Source organism: Python bivittatus, unplaced genomic scaffold (assembly GCF_059951505.1).
Source record: "Python bivittatus isolate LINGU-HERP-01145 unplaced genomic scaffold, Pbiv_v1 ctg000820_np1212, whole genome shotgun sequence".
Taxonomy (NCBI): Eukaryota; Metazoa; Chordata; class Lepidosauria; order Squamata; family Pythonidae; genus Python; species Python bivittatus.
This window is the reverse complement of record NW_028277107.1, coordinates 1,898,000-1,918,037: the sequence shown is the minus strand read 5'-3', so window position 1 is coordinate 1,918,037 and position 20,038 is coordinate 1,898,000. Positions and strand designations below refer to the sequence as shown.

The 20,038-nt window shown below is 47.5% G+C and overlaps 1 protein-coding gene across 1 annotated transcript in view; it reads left to right on the top strand.

Annotated features, from left to right (window-relative positions):
• LOC112543279 (P2X purinoceptor 5-like) overlaps nt 1-20,038 on the top strand; it is a 29,907-nt gene that overhangs the window by 5,987 nt on the left and 3,882 nt on the right. The window contains exon 2 of the mRNA XM_088128931.1: nt 4,566-4,816. The gene's annotated coding sequence lies outside the window, so the exon portion shown is untranslated. The remainder of the gene's footprint in view (nt 1-4,565; nt 4,817-20,038) is intronic.

Here is a 20,038-nt window from a genome sequence, read left to right as displayed (position 1 = left end):
GAAGGCTTTGGTTAGTTGATAGAAACTTCATTTAGATACTTTTAGTGAGTTCTAATACAGCGTTCTATTCATCCCTTATCTCTAGCTAGCGTCAACCTACGTTAACTCACGTAGAAAGAAGAGGCTTCTCTGTTACGGAAGGAAGACCTTTCTGTTCCAGCTACCTCCTGCTTTTGTTGCAAGCAATCTTAAATGTGCTCACACAGCAGGACAAAAGAAAATTATTTCTTTGTCTGTTTAGGTTACATTATGCTCCTTCCCAGAAAGCCCTCCCCTTTACTCCTTTAAAAATTTTTTCTATCTGACCTCTTTATGAAACAATCGAAGTTTCCTTGTTAATGTTGGTCAAGTAAAAGCTACCTTTTTGTCACTAATAACTATTACTTTTTAGCATTTCTCACAATCACAAATACAGTGGAACCTCGGTTCACAAACTTAATTCGTTCCACGACTCTGGTCGCGACCCGAAGCAAATTTTCCCATAAGGCTCAATGTAATTACCGTTAATCCGTTCTGGTGTGGAGGACAGGGAGGCGGCTATTGCTTGGAGGGAGAGTCCCCCTCCCTACGACCACGTGTTAGGGGCGGAAAAATGGCCACGGACCACGTGTCAGGGGTGGAAAAATGGCCGCGGACCACGTGTCAGGGGCGGAAAATGGCCGCGGACCACGTGTCAGGGGCGGAAAATGGCCGCGGACCACGTGTCAGGGGCGGAAAATGGCCGCGGACCACGTGTCAGGGGCGGAAAATGGCCGCAGATCCTATTCGTCACCCGATCCAGCATTCGCGAACAGAGGCAAAATTTTGTGACCGGAGCTGTTCGTGACCCGAATTGGTCATGAACAGAAGCGTTCGTGACCCGAGGTACCACTGTATCTTGCCTAGTTTGACACATAGGCCTCCCCTCATTTATTGTAATATTATCATTAACATCAATGATATAATGAAATCTATCTTTTTCATCAACTTTAAGCACAAGACCAGTTCTATCATTGATCATTTTTCCTGTATTAGATTTAAGGATTACAGGATAACCATTCTTCACCATCCTTTTAGTACCGAGCAAATCATCTGAGGCTTCAGGAGAAAAGCAACATGTGTTAATGTTAGGTTCACTGCCTCACCTCTAGAAGTAAAAACTCTTAAAGGTGCAGTTCCAGTTCCAACAACTTTTAGTCTTTCTTGATTTGCTTGCAATATCTCTGGTCTATTTTCTGTATCAAGTTCACTGAAACTTTCTCTAAACCGACAAATATGGATAAAACTGCCACTATCAAGGAGAAAATGCCTTCTATCATTTACACCTTGATAATCAGATATTTGAAACGATTATCATTGCAAGCATTCATACCATTATTAAACCTTTGATTATATCTCTTATTTGGTCTACATTTAATGGTTTAAAGTCTCTGTGGCTATTAAAATGTCCTTGTTTACTGAAAGACATTCTTTCTGTAGGAACATTTACTCCTCTGGACTTTTGACCTTCTACCCCTTTAAATCTACAATACTTAGCAATATTCCCAATCTTCGAGCACACATAACATCTCCTTTCCTTAAGAGCAGGTCTTGTTCTTAATACTGACCTTTCTCCAGGTGTGGTTTCCATTACCCTTTTAAGGCCAGAGTCTCTCAAATGAGCAATTGTATAATCTAAATCCACTTTTGCAATAGACTCAAGCATAGTCTTTTGGTTTGCAAAGGATTGGGGTAGACTAAGTAACATACAGGTGTGAAACTCAGAGCCAGATATCTCTGCTCCTGCAGACTGAAGCTCTGAAAGGAGCTTTAAGATTTCATCTAAGTGCTTATCAATACTAGTTCCTTCTTTCATCCTCATACTATGCAATCTTTCTTTCAAAAATATCACATTCTTATTTGATCTAATAAAAGATTTTCCCTTAAGAGCATTATATAAACCTTTAGCTGTTCTTTATTTATTTTCTGTGGACTTTCATGGTCTTCTATACAGGCATAAAATATCATTCAGACTTTTGCTTCTTTCATTTTATACTCCTTCTGCTCCAATTGGCTTTCAGGCATATCTTCATCTATGATGTCCAAACAGTCCTGTACTTGAGGGGAAACTCTTAACCTTGCAGCCCACATTTGAAAGTTATTTCAATTCAACTTTGGAATTACAAATAGGCTGTTGTTATTACTTACACCCTGTTGGAAACTTTGAGTAGATATAATAGCTTCGTCTGTTAAAGTGCCTAAGGTTACAGACATCCAAGCTCCTCTGCTAAATCTTCCTTTAGTTTAAAAGATTTACTATTAATATTTCACTTACATAAATCACTTTATCTCTTTAAAAATTTCTTCCCATCCAAAAGAAGAAAGAAAGGGGAGAAGGCTCTTTGCTTTGCCATCTGGATCAAAAAAAAACCCAACCCCAACTGAATAACTTTTAATGTCTTCTCTTAAAAAAAAGCTTATCAGCTTCCCAAGCCCAACCATCCTCTGCTACCAATTTGTTGGGTAATAAGATTAAGAGAAGACAAGAAATATAAATATCAACCTTTATATCTACAGTGGTACCTCGGGATACGAACGCCTTTACTAACGAACATTTCGGGTTATGACCAGCTTCGGCAGGAAAATTTTACCTCGGGTTATGAACTTGCCTCTACTTACGAACCGGATCCGCGGCCATTTTCCCTGCTGTCACGCAGTCGCGGCTTCCTGTGGCCGAGGTCGCGGTAGCAAGGAGATGTTCGGTGAGGCTCATGGTGTGTTTTGCGGTGTTTTGTGAAGGTTTTTGGTGTGCGTGTTAGCATGGCTCCAAAGAAAATGCAGAGCAGGCTTGGCGGGAGTCAGGCTCTGAAGAGGAAATTGCCTCGGGTTGCGACCAAATTCGGGCGGAGGGTGGAACGGATTAACCGGATTTACATTGAACCCTATGGGGAAATTTGCCTCGGGTTGCGACCAAATTCGGAGGGCGGAACGGATTAACCAGATTTACATTGAACCCTATGGGAAACTTTACCTCGACTTGAGACCAACTCGAGTTGCAACCAGAGTCACGGAACGGATTAAGTTCGTATCCCGAGGTACCACTGTATTTCAACATATACAAAAGAGAAAAATTAGGCATACAACATATCTTCAACTGATACATAAAAGTAACAACAAATAAATAATATAATACAAATATACTGTTAGAAGGTTGGGACATATAGGGATTATATATATACATTTTAGATATTTGTAGACATTTTGGATATTTGGACATTTAGATGTTTTAAACACTTGCCTTTACCTGCTTGTGTAACATGAAGTAAAAGCAGGCCCAGCAATATGCCAATATTCCCTTTCCTGTATGTATGGTTGACCTCACAGTAATTGACCTTATTTAAATTATCAAAAGGTTGCATTTTTAAGGGTGTGACCCTCAACACTTCTCAATATCTCAAGGATGTGATAATTGCTCTCATGGTTTGTTTCTTCCTGACTGGAAAGAAGACACTTCATGTGAGCAGATAAACTATCTTGACTTGATAGTTCTTTCCTGTTCAGATGACCCTTCACAAAGAGAGATAAGCGGTCCTGACCTTGTTTCTTAGGGATGTAGATCAGGACAGCGCCCGGTGAACAAGCAGAGTGATAAAGGATACTTTACATATGGCTGTAAACAATCAAGGTGATAGAAATTAGTTTACATACAAGAAGGGAGGATCTTAATCAGGACCAGAGAAAGGGGTCCTGGGTAAAGGGAGGAGTATGGATCAAGGTAACTGGCTTTGATTGGATCAGAGGGTCATGACATCTTAATGTAGGTCTGAATGTAACGAAAGGTATATAATATGCTGTATGGCTGGGGGTCCAGCGCGGCCACCCACCTAACTGCTTGCTGTCATTGCTTCTGCTCTTGGGTGAAGAATAAATCTCCTAACTTCATGCAATTCGTCAGTGTCTTTACTCCCGGCTCAGAAACGGACTTGGTAAGATAACTTTTTCTTCCAACAGTACCAAGACAGCAGATTTAAGTGTTCAGTGCAGCATTTCCCAACCTCACCAACTTTAAGATGGGTGGAGTTCAACTCCCAGAATTCCCCAGCCAGCATGGGTATCTGCTTTCTTTCTTTCTTTTTTTTTGGGGGGGGGGGGTAAATCTTTTCAGGGAATTGATTTTGAATTTGTATGCTGGGGGTGGGCATTCTAGAGTTTATTTTCCTTTTATGGACCTCCCAACCAAAGTTGTTGGCAATTTTTCCTTTTCCTTTGAAATGGGCCTTCATCAACCTGAATGAGTGCAGCCAAGAAATTCCATGCAGGATAATTTTTAAATTACTCTTTTCATGATAGCATATTACATAGTGGCATCTGAAGGGGGGGGTCAAAAAAATCAAAATGGAGGTTACAATTGTGTGATTGAAAGCCTACCTCTTTACTGTGTGCATCATGTATGGTAGTGACTGCCATCTTGACTTTTTTGACCAACACCCATCCACAGTCATGCCTGTCATTATCACCCTTCCCGAACCCACCTGCAAATGATTCCAGCGAGCCACAAAATTACAGGCTGGCTGACATTTTTCTCATCATCTTGTTTGCTCCTACAGGGATCAAGACCAGGCTGTGTATAAAAATCGGGAACATCAGTGGGACGTGTGAAATACTAGCTTGGTGTCTGGTGGAGAAGACAGACAAACCAGAGTTGGCTCCTGCCCTGCATTTAAAAAAAAAAAAATCCGTAGACGATGCCTATCTGAAAACGTATCGCTATGGAGCAGAGCAACCTTACTGCCCCATCTTCTCGCTGGGGAAACTGGTCAGCTGGGCCGGGAGCAGCTTTCAGGAGATAGCATCAGAGGTATGAAAGCACGAGGTCCACTCCTTCCTTCAGGTGGTGGTCCCTCCTACAGTGATCAAGGATGAAGAGGTGCAGCAGGGTCTCCCTTCCCAGGGGAGGAGCCTCATGGACTTCCATTTTCTGGGACGGACTGTCTCCCCACTGTGGAGCTTTAATGGGACCTTCAGACGTGGCTTGGAGGGAGCTGAGATGGCAGAGATGGGGTTGGGTTGAGGGGACTTGTGGTCATCAACCCTAACTGTGAGAAACAAAGCTGCAGAAATAATCCTTCTTGGATTTGGAAAGGCAAAGTTTATTTCCAAGAGTTTGCAAAGGCCGACGCTTCTCAGCTCGCAGGCTGCAAGAAGCGGGCCATGAGAGATTTCAGCAAGGTTTTTATGCATCCCTTCATGCGTCGCATTGGTCCTGTCTCGTTTTTGCCCTGGGGTGGGGAAATCTGAGTTCACAACCTATCCGAGATTCCTAAAACGAATACATTATTCCCAGACCCCCTTTTCTTGTTCACAGTTTCTAATTTTCTTGAGATAAGTGTCAAGGCCCAGGACCATCCTGTCTCCACTAAATCTCTGTCCTTTGTGTTGTTATCTTCCTTCCTTCCCTGATTCACACATTCTTACCAACAAAAGGCAACACTTGTTTCATTATCTTTCATTCCCAGGTCTCCCCTTGGTGTGACCCCTTCCTTTTTTGTAAACACATTCAAATTCCAAGCCTAATCACTTTGACCATTAAGTATCAGAAAGCCTTGTTACCAGGAAGTTTTGTTAAAAGTTAATTTCTACTCCTTACACAATGGCTCCTCGCTGCAAATTTATTTTACCTGCAGCTGGCCAACCTTGGCTGAACCTGAAAAGCCAGTCAGGGATAAGCCTGGTTAGTACTTTGATGAGAGGCCACTAAGAGATCCCAGGTCTGCAGAGGAGACCTGGAAATCAAAACCTCACTCCAAAAGGCAATAGTAAATTGTGGCTGCATAATTGCCCAGAGAATTACATTGACATGCCCGTGAAATTCAAGGAGCCAGGAGGATTTTCTTCCCTTCGCTTCCCTTTCTCGGAGCCCCACCACAACCCTGTGAGGTAGGCTGGCCAAGGGAAAGTGACTGGCCCAAAGTCATCCAGGGAGTTCCCATGCCTGATGTAGGACTCGAACCTGGATCTCATCCAACGTTTTCTGCACTAGGTGACACCAACACAACGCAGCACTGTTATGACCAGCAGCACCGTTCTTCGGGGGCTCTCGAGGGCCTACAAAACTGTATTGGGTGGGGGTGCTCTCCAGCATGCTGCCTGGGGAATTCTGGGAGTCGAAATCCGCCCATCTTAGAGTCGTTCAGGTTGAGACAGGCTGGCGGGAAGCAAAGCTGGGCCATTCGTGGTCTCCGCCGCCCTCTAACGGGCACCTGAGCAACAGCAGCACAGGCGGAGCCGGCTCTTCCCTCTCGCGACCTGCCTTCGCCAGCTACTGATGCCGAAATGTGGCACTTGGGTGTAGGGATGTCCACGGGCACGGTCAAAAAAGTCAAGATTGCGGCCAGGGCGGTGTGAGGGAAGCGCCACGCATGTTTCTCGGGTGCTGGGGGGTTTCCTTCACTGGACAGGATTAAACAGAACTGGGGGGCGGGGGAGGGAAGCATCCGTCGGGGGTGCTGCAGGACTGCCCTGGGAGGGCTGGATGACCTCCCGGACCCCGTCATTCGGTGCTTCTGGGAGCGGGGGTGGTGAGGAAGTGCGGCAGGAGACGCCGGCTGCCTCCACCACGGCGGCGGAGCTCTTCCTTCCCTCCATCCCTCCTTCCTTCCCTCCTTCCTCCTCCCTCCCTTCCTCCCTCCCTCCTTCCTCCCTTCCCTCCTTCTTTCCCCCCTCCCTCCTTCCTTCCTTCCGCAGTGCTCTCTGGAGTCCCGCACTGAGCTGCACGTCTGAACCGCCACGATTTGGATGATGGCCTGATGGCTGCAGGAGCCGCATGAAGCTCCCACTCTCGCCCACCATCTACCTGATCTGACCTTTGTAGCCCCAACCTGCCGCCCGCCCCCCAGTCTTTCTCCCCCGGTCCAGCCTTTCCTGCGCGGCCCCGCTGCCCTCCATGGCAGACGCAGCTGTCGAGGCCCACCCGGGACACACCTCGCATGGGCCGCACCTGTCCAAGGTTGGGCAAACGTGGGTTCAGCTGCATTGCGCTGGCTGTTGAGGTGTGAACGCTGCTACCGTCGACCGAAGCTGCGCTCCCACGACCCGCTAGGCTGGCAGACAGTTGGCAGTTTGTGCCTCGGCGGGTGGTGGAAATCGAGCAAGGCGGTCAGTTGAATAACAGGGTGTGCAAAGGTGGAAAACGATCTGCCTCGCGAAGGGACATGAGGAGAAGAAGGTGTTGGGCAAATGTGGTTTCTCTGTGTGCAGCCACCTTACGTGCGTGTGTACACACAGGCATGCGTTTCATGCTCCTCTGCAAGGAAGACTTTTGGAGACAGCTTGCTATGTCCTTACAGCACTTTCGTGGTTAAAAGCCGTGGCTCACTCAGTTTCTTGAGTGTTCACGTTCCCATGCTGTGTTAATCCTGGTTTATTGAAACCCAGTTTTGGGGGGTCCCCGTGTCATACCTAACCCTAAATGTCTCCGAGAGGCTGATTTTGCAGAACAACTGGGCTAAAATGTTGTTGGTGTGATCATATATTATGATATTATGAAGGGTAGCACTCTACATGGGGCTACCCTTGAAGAGTATCCGGAAGCTTCAGCTGGTCCAAAATGCAGCCGCGCGAGCAATTTTTGGGGCCCGAAGAAGGACCCATATAACACCTTTGCTCTGTAAGCTGCATTGGGTACCGGTTTGCTTCCAGGTCCAATTCAAGGTGTTGGTTATCACCTTTAAAGCCCTATGTGGCATGGGGCCAGGTTACCTGAAGGACCGCCTCGCCCCCATGATTTCAACCCGTCCCACCCGATCTCACAGAGAGGGCATGCTCCGGACCCCCTCGGCAAAAGAACTCCGACTAGCGGGGTCCAGAAGGTGGGCCTTCTCTGCTGTAGCCCCCGCCCTTTGGAACATCTTTGCCCCGGAGGTGAGACAGGCCCCCTCACTCCCGGCCTTTCGGAGGGATTTGAAGACTTGGTTCTAACATCTGGCCTGGGGCGGGGAGGGAAGGTGTCAGAAATGGGGCTGGCTGGCCCCTTAGTGGCCTGGTTTGGCCTCTACCGGCCTCTTGGATTTTTTAGCCTTTTTATCTCTGTAAGAGTGGTTTTTTATAACTTTTAATCATGTATTTCTGATTTTAATTTGTTGTAAGCTGCCCAGGATCCCCCATTGTGGGGAAATGGGCGGGGACAAGTCTATTAAATAAATAAATAAATAAATAAATAAATAAATATTCACCCTAGAACAGCTTTTCCCAACCTTGAGGACTTCAAGATGGGTGGACTTCAACTCCCAGAATTCCCCAGCCAGCATGGTGAATGCTACTCGTACGCTTTTAAATGTAAGCTGCCTAGACATTTTTCGGGGGACTCAGGCAGCCCACACTGCAGTCTAGTTTAAGCCAGGATGTTTAACTATGCTTTGCTTAATATGTCACAGTGGCCGGGTCATGCAGAAACTGAAAAACTAATCCCATGATGGCGTGCTTACACTTAGGTTAAAAGAGCAGCCAATATTTCTGCCTTTTACAAAAATTGGACCTTCAGAAATGATCTACAAAATTATAGGGAATGCTGCTGGAGTATACTGAAAAAAGCTGAGTCACTCTTCGAAAGTAATTTTGTCCTCTTATTCTGAACCCAAAATTCCAGATTTCCTGCCTTTGTACACAGGCAGTCTTCGACTTATGACCATTCATTTAGTGATCATTCCAAGTTACGACAGCACTGAAAAAAAGTGACTTACAGGTTCCCGCACTTATGACTGTTGCAGTGTCCCTGCAGCCGAAGATAAAAATGTGGGTGCTTGGCAACCAGCATGTATTGATCACGGGTGCAGCTTCCCAGGGTCACGTGATCGCCATTGGCAACAAGCAAAATCCATGGGGGAAGCGGATTCACTTAACGACCATGTGATTTGGGGTGACTCACTTAATGACAACATCGCTTAGCGATTGAAGTTCCTGTCCCAATTGTGGTCGTAAGCCGAGGACTACCTGTGTCTGGTTGGATCAGCCTGGACTAATCTTTGTAAAATATGTCACTGCTAAATTGCATTTCGGTATCAAGTGTTCCCTCTTGTGGAGGCTTGTAAAATCTGAAAATCCATTAACGTACATTTCCTTTGTAATTTCAACACACACACACACACACACACACACACACACACACTAGAAAACTGCAATATCACCCAGAAAACATTTTCCTTCAGTTCAGGGAGGCCAGGCAGAGAGAATTTTTAAAAAAACCACAAACATCTGCAGAGATTATTTACAGTTCATTAGAACACCAGTTATTTCTTTTTATCAAAAAGCCTCAGGGATCTTCCAAAAAGTTAATTTTTACAGTTCCAAAGAAGGACCAAGAAAGATTGGGAGCACGTTAATCTGCAGCCTAATTAACTGTAGCATTTCTGCTTTGATAGATATCAGCTGTCTGGGGGCAGGAGGAAAGGAGCAGGAACAGGCACATGTGAATGGCCAGACTACCCCCGCCTGTTTGACTACAAATCCCATCACTCGAAAGCTTCAGGGGACTACGTGAGGGGACTTGGCTGGGCCCGTAATGAGTTTCCAAAAGCCGGAATTGGTAAATTTTAGGTTGCAGTAGCTGGGTCTCCCTTCCCTCATGCCCTGCCCTTACAATGCCCCCCCAAATCTTTTCTGTCCAGCAAACAAGGATTGGGGTGAACGAGGATTGGACCCACTTTTGTCTTCTTCCTCCTGGATCGCTGCCTTCCTACTCTTTGACTCTGGCCTGGATCGCCCCGCCGTAAGTGGCTCTAAAAATTCAGCGGGTTCCATAAGATATTTGTGGATTTTCCTGCTGGAGCGGCACACTTCAAAATGGCTCAACCAGTTGGCAGCACCCAGCCAACTTTGGCTGATCTTGATCCGCAAAGCAGTCAGTCCGGGGATGGGAGACCACAAGGAAACCCCAGGGCTCCAAAGTAAAAAAAAGAAAAAAGAAATCTCAGGAAAAGGTAATATAGCAAGGAAAATTGCATCTGTATCTATGCCAACAGAACCAAGCACAATTCAGGGGCGACTTCAGCTTTTTACTGGCCCACCTTGACTTCAGGATCACCGGCCATGAAAACGCCCCTTCTAAGAGCCGGGTCCATCTTGGCACATTGCACAGATGGGTGTGCGCTCTGACATTGCTCTCAGTCTTCACCTGAAGGCAACCTATGGATAATGTTTTTTTCTTTGCAGTTGATTGGGCAAATAGCCGCCCTAAACCAGTGGCCTCTCACCCATCATATAAAGTCACGCTTGCTTAACTAACGGTATTAAATAAACCACAATTGGCCTGTTTGTTCAGCCAGGCACTTTGGTCCACCCACTCCTCAAGAAACCGTTGCTAGACCCCACCCTTCTGGACAATTTTCGTCCAGTCTCCCACCTCCCCTTTTTAGGGAAGGTGGTGGAAAAGGTGGTCGCGCGGCAGCTTCAGAGGATCCTGGAGGAAACGGATTATCTGGACCCCTATCAATCAGGATTCAGGCCCGGTTATGGGGCAGAAACAGCATTGGTTGCACTTTTAGATGATCTCTGGCGAGAGCGGGATGGGGCGAGTGGATCCATCCTTGCTCTTCTTGACCTCTCGGCGGCTTTCGATACCATCGACCATGGTATCCTTTTGGGTCGGCTGCAGGAGTTGGGGCTGGGTGGCACAATGTTGTGCTGGTTCAGCACCCTTCTCCAAGGCCGAACCCAATCGGTGTTGATAGGGAGCGAGAGGTCCAGCCCCGGCCCCTACTTTGTGGGGTGCCACAGGGGTCGGTGCTTTCACCGCTCCTATTTAACATTTACATGAAACCGCTGGGTGACATCATCTGGCACCATGGGGTGAGGTATCATCAGTATGCTGATGATACCCAATTATACATCTCCATCCCAGGTGCCTTAAGTGACGCTGTGACTGTCCTCTCGCAGTGCCTGGAGGCTGTGGGGGCCTGGATGGGGGACAACAGGCTTCAACTGAACCCTGGTAAGACGGAGTGGCTGTGGATATGGGGAGCCCCAAGATCTAGGAGCTTCTCATCTTTGGTTCTTGACGGGGTTGCACTACTCCAGACAGACCCGGTGCGTAATCTGGGCGTTCTCCTGGACTCATGACTCCTGGTCGAAGAGCAGGTGGCAGTCGTGGCCAGGAGGGCCTTTGCACGACTTTGTGTTGTGCGGCAGTTACGCCCCTTCCTGGATCAGGAGGACCTCTGCACAGTCACTCATGCCCTGGTCACCTCCGGGTTGGACTACTGTAACGCACTCTACATGGGGCTACCCTTGAAGAGTACCCGGAAGCTACAGCTGGTGCAGAATGCGGTGGCGAGGACAGTTCTCAATGCCCCTAGGAGGGCACATATAACACCGCTGTTATGTGAGCTGCATTGGTTGCCAGTTTGTTTCTGGGTCCAATTCAAGGTGTTGGTCATCACCTTTAAAGCCCTTCATGGCACGGGACCAGGTTATCTGAGGAACTGCCTCGCCCCGGTCATTTCAGCCCACCCCACTCGGTCCAGCAGAAGGGGCAGGTTGCAGACCCCACCGGTCAAGGAATTTTGATTGATGGGGTCTAGGCAGAGAGCCTTTTCTGCTGCAGCTCCCGCCCTATGGAACATCCTGCCTCCTGAGGTCCGGTGTGCCCCCTCCCTCATGGCCTTCAGGAAAGGGATTAAACCCTGGCTCTGCCAGAAGGCCTGGGGGCCGGAGGGGGGCCCACACCTGTGGAGATAGCTGGTGGGGTGATGGGTTTGCCCCCCCCCCCAGCATATTGCAGGTTTTTAGGGCTAAAAATTATAGGAGGTTCATAGGATATTTTTAAGATATGTTTTTTAATTGTTTATAAATTTTACCCATGGTTGGAGGGACTCATGCTTTTTTCCTTTTTTATTATTGTGAGCCACCCAGAATCACCCGTTGGGGGAGATGGGCGGCATACAAATTTGATAATAAATAAATAAATAAATTAAATAAACCACAATTGGCATGTATGTTGAGCCAGGCATTTGCAGGATGTAGTCCCAGGCCCCCAAACACTCTGGAGCAGGTGGAAATGGCACGATTTAATGTGTGTATTTCACCTTGACAGCAAGGTTTTATTGGTCACGCAGCTGGAAGAAAACATGGAAGGTTGAGAGAGCGGTCGTCAGCCAAGCAGATGACAAGACAAGGTTGCATTATTCCCTTGGGTTGTTGAACACAAGTAGGGATACATGTAGAAGGAGTGACGTTGTTGGCTGAGACCCCGCATGATTTGCAGGAAATGTGCGAGAGATCCCATGATGCAAGGAAGAGAATGGCTCTGAACATGACCAAGATGGTTGCCCTTGTCAGGGAAAATGGCCTGAACGATTGCAAGTTATACACAAATGGTAAGTACAGCAAGTGGACGAATGCTCACTGCAGATGGAAAATTAGGTGGAGAAAGCTTCCTGGGGCGTTAGAAAGGTGGTGCCGGTGTGTGCGTAATGGTCTGTGGGAACAACCTCGGGAGACAGGAGGAAGAGGCGCAGACTAGGCAATGGCCAGATAAGTGGCAGCTGAGCCCACAGCAGAAATGGGACGTGGGAGACATCTCAGAAGGGACCCTCCCTAGTTTCCCGGGCTGTAAAGGCGAGGGGGGAGAGAGGTTCTTTCAGACTTGCAAGATTCTGTTAATGTAACCTTACAATAAAGACAGAGCTCATACTCCTGGTTGTGCTTCTGCTCGACTACCTCGTGGGGCTAACTGTATGCGACCTGTTGCAAGGACATAATGACGGTGCAAACACCAGCAACCCCCATGAGTAAAAGCATGCTTCTGCCCTTCTTGTGGTATGGAAGTGGGAGGTGGCGACATCAGGAGGACATCCCTATTGAAGGCAGGGAGAATGGGGGGTTTCAGAAGGGGCTCTGATCAAGCAAGAACGGACAGCTCGATATGGCCGCATGATGAATGAACAGAAATCAGATACAAAACTGAGTAACCAGTGCAAAAGAAAACCAGGATATGAAGAAAGAGAGAATGGGTGGAGAGGAAGATGAAAAAAGCTGCCGGTGGATGAGATTGTGTAAAAAAGAGAGGGGAGGAACTCCAAAAACAAGAGGGATTGTATGGAATGGTGGACTGATTTGGTGGAAACAGGGATGGATTGCAAGGAGAGAAAGGTATGGAGCAGGAGAGTGAATGATTTGGGCGTAAAACGGCACTTCCGTTACTTTTTCTCATCTTGTGCCTTTCGTTCGTTCGGCTTCCTATTTCTTAGTCCCTCCTGCGCTCTGCATAAGGCTGCTTCCTCCAAAGAGGAATGGCGTCATCCGTAGGAGCGTCTATCCATTTGCAGCTCAGTGTTCTGTTGCTTTTCCTAATTCTTTGTGTCCAGGTTTCTTTAGGACCAAGAGCAGTATATAAATAAAATTCAGAATCGTCTGGGCTTGAGTACGTGTCAGCCAGAAACCACTTGAGGAGCCAGAATTGCTGGGTTCAGATCAGTGTTTTTCAAACTTGGCAGCTTTAAGATGCGCAGACTTCAACTCCCAGAATTCCCAGCTCTAAGATGTGTGGACTTGAACTCCCCATGCTGGCTGGGGAATTCTGGGAGCTGAACTCCACACAATCTTAAGGCATGTTTGTTTTTATTCCTGTTGTTAGCCACGCAGAGTTGTGTATCACAAAAGGGGCTGCCATATAAGTGAATAAATGAATAAATTATGATCAAAAATGTTATGTGAAAGTTGGCAATGTGATATATTTCTCCCTTATTCTCTTTCCTGTCCCTCTACATATTCATGGTTTCTTTAGTTATTTATGTTAAGGGAGCAAATTAAAATAAGAGAAGGAGCCACGACAATCTGATCAATTTAGCTGATTTTTGTCCCCTGGCTTTGAATCCCACAAATGAAAACCTTCCTCATTCTCTCTCTCTCTCTCTCTCATTCCTTCCCTGCTGAAATGAAGCTGCAAAAATTCTCAGAAAAACCGTACGGAGCTGGCCATTAGGGTTGGCAACGCTCTTGATAATCGGAGAGCACGAAAACGTTTCCCCAGGCCCTTCACCATGCAGGGCCAACCATCAGCAGCTATGTGAAATAAAAGCAAGGCTTCTTGAGAACCGTTTTATTGCTCCCAGACTCAAGGGGAGACTCCTGCAGATGCACCGTGACCATCCGTTCCTCCAGTGCTGTCTGCAAGGCTCTGAACGCCAAAGGAGACAAGTCCATAGAAAGACAGCTCCCTGCAGGCAGAAGCTTGGATGGCTATGGATCCAACATGCAGCTCTCTCTCTTTGCTTCCTGTCCGCGTCTCTCTAAGGTAACCAGGCCTTCGGTCAAGCTTGCGATTGCATGGGACGTCCACGGTTTGCCCCCTGCCTTCTTCTCGGAGGTCTTCTCGACTTTCCAATCCAGTCTACCACCCTGGGGTTTCCTCGCCATCTCCCATCAGAGAGTTAACCGGGTTCGATTCTGCTTTGCTTTTTCCAGGTCAGCTAAGTTGTGCCAAGAAAACAATGCCAACTTTGGCTAGCTGAAAGGACCAAAAGAACAGGCTAGGGATAGATTGTCATGGAGAGAAGTCTGTCTATGTGGTGGCTAAGAGTTGAAAACGACCGGATGGCACTTAATCAATCCATCAAAGTTTTCCCAAAGCAGCTGGGAAATGTGGAATTGGCAAATTTGGGGCTGCCCATTGGCAAATCTGAAGCTGCCAAAAGGTCCTTCCAGGCTGGCAAAGCCAACATCAGAAGTGTGGAGCTGGACACAGAAATCCGCAACGTTCGAGGGTGGGAGGAAAGAGGAATTCTAGGAGCTGGAGAAGTGGGTGGCTTTGATGGCAAAAAACTCCAGAAGACGTTTCAAAAGCACGAAAGAGCCACGTGAAGGCTCGGCTTCCTGGTATCGCAGCTCAAGCCAGAGGAAAAGGGGGCTTACCTTTTTGCAGTCTTGGCAAAGCACAGCAGTGCTACCCAGAAACCCCAGGGCTTCCCCGCAGAGAAGCATTCAGACAAACAGTTGCCCACAACATTCTTCCACGTGTTCTCCAGCCGCTCGACCGGGCGCCTGCAACGCAGAGGCTCCATCAGAACAAACTCCGATCCGCGGGCTCCTATTGTAGTGCTGCAGACCTAACAGAAACCTCCAAAACTCCCTGGCGTTTACACCACAATTCCAAGAGGGGAGTCTCATTACCTTGATTGCAAGGCTCCATTCGCAGAATCTTGCACCACTGAAAGTATTTCTCCCCTCCTCTCCTGTTATTCTCCAGAAAACTAGGGAGGGTCCCTTCCGAAACGTGACTCACGCCCGCCCTCCTTCTGCGGGCTGAGGCATCTTTTACGTGCCGGTCGCTGCATCTGCAGCTCTTCCTCCTTTCTCCCAGGGCCGTTCCTACATACCATTTCACATTCCCAGTGCAATACATCTCCGTTGGGAGAAATCAACAATTGGCAAAAGCTTTGAGTGTTGCCCTGCAGATCCTAAGATCACCTTAATTTATTAGGGTCTGATTCGGGCTCATTGAGGGCAAACGGTGCAGCTGGAACACTGGAATAACAAAAAATGGCAACACACTCCAAAAGCAAGATAGAGAACAAGGAGGCAGGAAGGGGATCATCTGGGTTGGGATCATGCGTGCTATTAAACCACATGGGGTCTGGTCGATGGGCAGCTTAGAGGAATGTGTGAACACGGCCATGGTAGCCAATGCAACGAGCCACCGTTGAGCGACTCGGCCAGCTACGGAGAGAAGCACGTGTCTTGGTCTCAAGTCAGAGGGGCTTTGCAGTGCACATGAAAATGGAGGAGAACCCTGAACTTAGAGGCAGGAAGGATGCCTTCTGGGGCAAAAATACCCAGACTCAGAGTTTTTTTCTTTTTTGAAGGGGGGGAAAATCAAGATAGCCAACGAAACCCTTTCCTGTTGAAGATTTCCATGAGCTCTAAAGGCGTGGGGGGGAGGGATTTATTTCTCTATTTATTAATCAAATTTCTACGGCCGCCCATCTCACAAAAAGTGACTCTCAGTGGAGCACGGTCATTACATAAAGCCAAGATGTAATAATTATTAAAAACATGAAAAACTATAAAAAGAGAACTAAAGGAGAAGGAGGAAATAACAGGCTAAGGGATGTTAATAATACAGCCACCTCACTAGTGACCTCATGTGGGCCGTGACATCGCAGGAAGGACACAAATGTGTATTATTCACACTGTGAGGTCACCGTGAAAGGTCTTTGGGGTATGCACAAGGGACCTACGATTGCAAGGCACAAAATGGAGCCGAGTAGACAACTTGGCCAACCACACCTGGGTTTGTGCATTTTCCTAAGCTATGTTTGTCTGGAGATTATTGGCTGGAGTTTACAGCTCATGTAACCTACTAAGCCAAAACCAGACCAATCACATTTATGGCTTAGGCCAGTGTTTCTCAGCCTTGGCAACTTTAAGACGGGTGGACTTCAACTCCCAGAATTCCCCAGCCAGCATTGAGATGGGGAAATTTTCGCCATCTTAAAGTTAGAGGTTGAGAAACACTGGTGTAGAGAGAGCAAGCAAACTATAGTGTGTGTCTATTGCAGATATAGTGTGTCTATACACCCACACAAATATATCCACATACTATCTCTGCATCTATTATTCGCTGCCCCTTTTCCTCTTCCTTTTTTAGATCAAAGCAGTTTATAATAAACGCAATAAGCCCTGGTTCCTAGACCCTGGTACCCAGATGCCCTTCTTTGACCGGGCCCAGCTTTCAGGGGCCGACTCCCTGTCACCCCGTCTCTTTCCCCTGCCCAGGTCGTTTTCTTGGGGAGGGGTCGCCCTTTCATTTGCAAAGGATACTTACAAAAGGAGGAGACGGCCAGCAAGGATGCTGGTGGCTCCCCAGGGTGTTTGGGGGCACCCAATTTCTCCCAAAGGCTGTGAGCATATAGGCTCTCCTTGCCTTGGGAGAGGGAGGGAGGGGGAGAGGAAGGGGGAAGGGAAGGGGTTGGGGAGGGGAGGGGATCAGGGGAGGGGAGAAGGAAGAGGGGGAGGGGGAGGGAAAGGAAAGGCCAGGAAAGGGTAAGTGTTCGTGTTCGTCTTAGGTTTATGGTTAGTGATAGGTCAGGACAGGCAGGATTAGGGTTAGAAAGGAGAGGAGAGGAAAGACAGGAGGGAGGGAGGAAGAAAAAAGGAAAGAAAGGAAAGGGAGGGAGGGAGGGGAGAGAGGAAGGAAGGTCAGGAAAGAAGGGAAGGAGGGAAAGAGGGACAGAGACAGGAAGGAGAGGAGGAGGAAGAGTGGAAGGAAGTACAAGAAAGAAGGAAGAACAGACCTGAAGGAAGGAGGGAGGATAGGAAGGAAGGAAGGACGGACGGACAGACAGACAGACAAGGAAGCAGGGGGAGGAAAGGAGGGGAGGGGAAGTGGGGGAGGGAAGGAGGGGGTTGGGGAAGGATGGGGATGGGGACCGATGTTAAGGAAGGCCAGACATGGAGGGACAGGAAGGGGGGGAGGGAATGGCAACTGGAGAGCTCTGATCCCTCCACTCCAACCTCCAGGCCTGGTCTGGCTCCCACCCAGCTTTTCTTGCCAGCACCTTGGCTCAGTGTCATTGTGCCACGGAAGAAACCACGGCAACCGGGACAGACAGACAGACAGCCCTGGGTTGCTATGGCGAGGCAGCAGCCATCAGGCAGCAAGTGGCATTACCACGGAGCAGAGAGGGAGACCTCTGTTATAAACAGGACAGAGTTTTGCTTTTGAAAGACTAACTTTTCAATCGTGCCCCACGTTTGCATAGCCCACGGTCCAGTTCGTTCAACTCACAGAGCCTTCCCTGAACATCATCAGGCAGACAGGGATCATGGTCTGTCCTGATCTATAGACAGTGGCCACTCACAAAGCTCTGGTTGGATTGGAAAAATATATCCTTGTCTGCATAATGACCCTTGTCTGCATAATCGGTGATCATCGCCTGCATCAGCCCCCAAACCCTCCGACCCTACGTGAAAATGCCGGGATTGTCACGGGGTGTCTTCTGTGTGCAAAATGGGTGCTTTATCTACCCTTTTTCTTGGTGAGGCAGACTCTGTGTGAGAATGAGAAAGTAAGAAATGAGACGAGAAAAGCAACAGCACAGGAGGCTGGATAGATCAGGGTTTCTCAACCTTGGGCATTTTAAGATGGGTGGAGTCCAACTCCCAGAATTCCCCAGCCAGCCATGAAGTCCACCCATCTTAAAATGCTCAAGGTTGAGAAACACTGGGATAGAGGGTGGGGTTAGGGTTAGGGTTAACTCTAACTCAAACTATGTGCAAGATTATGCTCAAAATCCTACAAGCTAGGCTTCAGCAGTATGTGAACTGAGAACTACCGGATATAAAAGCTGGGTTTCGAAGAGGCAGAGGAACTAGAGATCAAATCGCCAACATTCGCTGGATCATGGAGAAAGCACGAGAGTTCCAAAAAAATATCTACTTCTGCTTCATTGACTATGCAAAAGCCTTTGATTGTGTGGATCACAACAAACTGTGGCAAATTCTTAAAGAGATGGGAGTACCAGACCACCTTACCTGTCTCCTGAGAAATCTGTATGCGGGCCAAGAAGCAACAGTTAGAACCAGTCATGGAACAACCGATTGGTTCAAAATAGGGAAAAGTGTACGACAAGGCTGTATACTGTCACCCTGCTTATTTAACCTATATGCAGAGTACATCATGAGAAATGCCAGGCTGGAAGAATCACAAGCCGGAATTAAGATTGCAGGGAGAATCATCAACAACCTCAGATATGCGGACAATATCACCCTAATAGCAGAAAGTGAAGAAGAACTAAAGAGCCTCTTGATGAGGGTGAAAGAGGAGAGTGCAAAAGCTGGCTTGAAACTCAACATTAAAAAAACTAAGATCATGGCATCTGGACCCATCAATTCCTGGCAAATAGAAGGAGTAGAAATGGAAGCAGTAACAGACTTCATTTATTTGGGCTCCCAGATCACCGCAGATGGAGACTGCAGCCATGAAATTAAAAGACGCTTGCTCCTTGGGAGGAAAGCTATGGCAAGCCTAGATAGCATATTAAAAAGCAGAGACGTCACCTTGCCGACAAAGATCCGCATAGTCAAAGCTATGGTTTTTCCAGTAGTAATGTATGGCTGTGAGAGCTGGACCATAAAAAAGGCCGAGCGCCGAAGAATTGATGCCTTTGAACTGTGGTGCTGGAGAAGACTCTTGAGAGTCCCCTGGACTGCTAGGAGGTCAAACCAGTCAATCTTAAAGGAAATCAACCCTGACTGCTCATTGGAAGGATCGATAATGAAGCTCAAGCTCAGATATTTTGGTCACCTAATGCGAAGAGAGATCTCTTTGGAGAAGACCCTGATGCTGGGAAAGATTGAAGGCAAAAGGAGAAGAGGACGGCAGAGGATGAGATGGTTAGATAGCATCACTGAAGCAATGAGCATGAAACTGAGCAAACTCAGGGAGGCAGTGAAGGACAGGAAGGCCTGGCGCAATATGGTTCATGGGGTCACGAAGAGTCGGACACGACTTAACGACTAAACAACAACAACAAATATTTTGATATAGTTTTAGCTTATTTGTTCCTATACTTATATTTTAATGGTTTAAACCGCTTTGAGGTTGACAATAAAGGGAAACTGCTTAGCCTTCTATGGGATAATCGTAATGATAGTAAGGTTTAAATCGCTTTTTAATTCATTTGCTTTCGTTGTTGCCTTCCGTATTTCTGGGGTGTGCTGTTTTCACTTGTAAGCTTCCTCCTGTGTGTAACTGGAAAGTGAGTCCTGGAAACGAGTGGAGAGATGCTACCGGCTTTTAGGTCCCGTGTTCTTGGAACAGAGAACGGCATTATTAAAACATCGGATCAATGAACTGCAAACATAAATGGGATGGGAAGGATCAAAACAGAAAAGCTGGGGTCCCAGATAATGCAAGCACTTAAGATCAAGGATTAATGAGAGGCGGTCATGATGCCAAATGCTCATGTCCTCTTCTCCATTTCATCCCTGCCACAAGGCACAGCAGCACATCTTCCATTTTTCTGTCTCCAACCTGACGAAGAGTGCAGTTGAGCCGGAAGGTTTGCTCACTTGGGAGGCACCCCGT